The 3,826-nt window shown below is 40.1% G+C and overlaps 1 protein-coding gene across 1 annotated transcript in view; it reads right to left on the bottom strand.

Annotated features, from left to right (window-relative positions):
• LOC101858501 overlaps positions 1-3,826 on the bottom strand; it is a gene marked incomplete in the record, with an annotated part of 62,326 nt that overhangs the window by 53,494 nt on the left and 5,006 nt on the right.

Raw genomic sequence — 3,826 nt, 5'->3', positions numbered from 1 at the left:
ACACACACACACACACACACACACACACACACACACACACACACACACACAAACACACACACACACAAACAGATACACACATGCACCTTTCCTGTCCATAAAAAATCGAATAAATGTTTTCAACATTTTCAGAAGTCTTATCAAGTTTCTGTTATCTTTAATGAAGTATTTTAAAAACTTTACCATAAAATGCAATAATATCACGTTTACAATCAGATACAAGGAATTCATTCCTGTATTTCATTAATATCTGTCTGCAAAGACCACAATCAATTGAAAATCAGCACAAGCAAAACCGTGTGATGAAAATCAGTAAAAACACCAGCCCACCAAATACCAGAGTCGACAACGCAAAGCGCAAGCAAATAAAAAGAGTTCAAATACCTGTGTGTTCACCAAGACGGAGATATGCGGAGAGAAAGTAACCAAATTCTTTAAAAAGGCCAATGCTGTGACATACCAACTGGCACCATAACTTTCACATCCCAACATCACAATTGAAACAAAATGCCAACTGGTTAACAGCATCTTCTCATACAAACACTCAGCTATCTACCCAAAACATGGACAATAACAAGAGTCATCAAAGTGAATTAAAACCATGTGAAACGAGATGTCTATGAAAAACTTTAAACATCACAGGAAGAGACTGGGTGAGAAACGAGATTGTCAGAGAACATGTTTGCTCGATTTCCTGCTTATAGTAATAAACAACGAATAAAATGGTTTCGACATCTGCCAAGACAACAACCAGACAGTATAGCAGCGTGAGCATACAACCTGAGTAATAATAAATAATAATAATAAATAGCATTTGTATAGCGCATATCCCCGCTCAACAGCAGGCTCTATGCCTACTGAGGAAGAGGTAGGCCCCAAGAAAAGATGGAAATAAGGGGTCAGAGAAACATAAAAAACCCCCAACAATAATATAACTATGCAACAGGCGATACAACAAACACGAGAAAGACGTATGCTTATCCCCTCGACACCGGTAGGTAGCAGGAAAAAGTGTAAGTAAAGTATCTAATTATACTATGTTATTGCCAGGTTCAAGTAAATAAACGAGTCCACAGACGTTCATAAAAGCGACAAACGCAACATTATTCATTACTCACAATACCTCAAGCCGACTGATTAGCTCTGGATGTCATTGTGTCATCAGAACGTCGATGGCCTAGTGGTTAAAGGCTCTCGGACTCGCAACCGTAAGGTCGTGGGTTCGAATCCCGTCAGGGGCCCGACGTTGTCACCTTGGGAAAGGCACTTTGCACACATTTTCCTCACTTCACCCAGGTGGAAATGGGTACCCGGCTATAGACAGTGAACGATCTTGTCAGTTTGATAGTGTTTGAATGCGTGAAATCTGCAGCTTGCACTGTATGCTTCCGCGGAAGCCGAGAATGTTTCCGAGTGTTCTCAGAGGGTCTGCTGGGGGTAATAATGGCTGTAAAGCGCATAGAGCATGCTCTTGAGCATGGATATGCGCTATATAAATGCAATTATTATTATTTTCTTATCTCGTGGTCTTAAATCATCTCAGCTTCAATACGCCAGAACAAACGTTTTGCTTCGTTAGATAAGATAAGATAAGATAAGAAAAGATACATCTTTATTGCCCAGATCCTGGCACATTGGTTTGGTGTTTCACCACGTACAAACACGTACACACATACACACACACACACACACACACACACACACACACACACACACACACACACACACACACACACACACACACACAAACACACACACACACACACACACACAAACACACTCACAAACATGAACCATTTTATTGTCTAAAATTTTCTCTTTTCACATCCTATCCTGCTCTCTATCAATGTTGTGTTGTCTGGTTTCGTCTCCACTTTCTGCCTCACCCCCTTACCTCTTTTGCCCCCTCCTCTAGGTTCCTGAATGTTTCTACTGCCTTTCTACTGCTACTCCTTAGCTCCTTCTTACTACTATCTTTCAGCCACACCCCTGATCTTCTGGCAGGAAAGATCTACACCTAGCGAAAAATATCGGAGGTCCAGTGTGCAAGTTGTGCACGTTAAAGATCCCTTGGTGGTCATAAATCGACAGGAGGAGGCTTTGGCCGCCACCTGGGAAAACTTCAAAATTTCCTACCAACTGAAAATGTTTAATGTGTCCCGCTCGCTCATATGACCGTATGCAGTTGCGAGCGCCACAAAACACTGACCCCCCAAAAACACATAACCCCCCCAAAAACCCCCCAACAACAACAAAACAAAACAAACAACAAAAACAACCAAACAAACACACACACACATACACACGTACATGTGCACACCCATATATCCTACACACACACACTATCTTCTTTCACACATAATCTCTTTCACACACAGCTGTACACATAACCATGATAATAATAATAATATTTAAAAAATAACAATAGTATGCTTGCACTCACAAACAGGGTCACAGTTACAAGCGCAATATAAATGAACATTAACAATTATAAACAATAGTTTTAAGACAGATACGTACTCAGTATTCTGATTGTAACAAGGGGGTATTCTGGTTAGCCCCTTATTAGGATCAGGGACGGCTATCAATAGATCGCTGGATCACACACTTCTCATAGTGGGTGGTTGGCGGGTGCTCTGGCGTGGTTTGCTTCTCCTTTCCTGTCAAACATCCATCGTCCTTATCTCCCCTTCTTCTTTTTTATGTTTGTTACTCTCTTGTAACAGCTCTAATCTTCTGGCGCTCATATGACCTTATGCAGTTGCGAGCGCCGTAAAACTTCTACTAAAACTAATCTAAACACTTTTCATAGATATGGAGTTCAACTCATTCGCCTCAACTTTCCTTGCGTCAGGGGGATATAATCTTATCTTTACTTGTACAGTATTGCAATTGTGTCTTCTGCCTGGTTCCCTTTCGTGCCCGAATGTTGACCGAACAGGTAAACCTTAAGGAGTTGTTTATTTCTATTTCATTTCATGTAAATGTACCGTGTTTGTTGATAAAATTATCGCATTATTAAAATTTGTTTCGTGCTTGGCTAAAGAAAAAGAGAGAGAGAGAGAGAGAGAGAGAGAGAAGGAGGGAAAGAATGAGACAACGGAGACAACAGAAGAAAAAATAAGTCTCAGGAGTGATGTGTACGATAAAATTATGTATTGGTTATGTTGAACACACAAACAAAAAGAAAATAGAATTCCCCTCCCCTCCTCTCCCCAAAAAACACTCTCCTTTTTTCTTTCGCTGCACTCCCTCCTCACTTCTCTGCCATTCCTTATGCTCTCACACTTACTCCCTTCCCTCCTCTATCTTCTATCCTTCCCCTTTTTCTTCCCTATCCCATCCTCACGACTTCCTTCCCTTCCATTTCTCATCTACAACCACCCCACCCCCCAAACACACACACCCATAGCGTGCCTCTCCTTACATTGACGTTTGCAGCAAACAATAGATCAGTTCAAAAACTATTCTATCTGATATTATACACACTTGTCTCAATTACACTCCAAAGCACTTATTCACATAGACTACACACCCTATGGGTGTTTATTTACATATATTTATTGATTGGTATAATGATTTATTTATTAATTGACTTATTGATTTATTTCCTTCCTTATTTATTTCCTTATTTATTTCCTTTTTATTTATATCATTCCTTCCTTCCTTCCTTCATTTGTTCATTCATTCATCCTTACCTTCCTTCCTTCCTTCCTTCCCTCCTTCTTTCCCTCCTTCCTTCTTTTTCGTTCATTCTTTCTCTTTTTCCCCCTTTATTTATTCATGTATTCATTTATTTATTTAGGTGAAGACCTGGTGGAAAAAA

This window comes from Aplysia californica, unplaced genomic scaffold (assembly GCF_000002075.1).
Source record: "Aplysia californica isolate F4 #8 unplaced genomic scaffold, AplCal3.0 scaffold00251, whole genome shotgun sequence".
NCBI classification, from domain to species: domain Eukaryota; kingdom Metazoa; phylum Mollusca; class Gastropoda; order Aplysiida; family Aplysiidae; genus Aplysia; species Aplysia californica.
The sequence above is the reverse complement of the archived record's forward strand: the minus strand, read 5'-3'. Positions and strand labels throughout refer to the sequence as shown.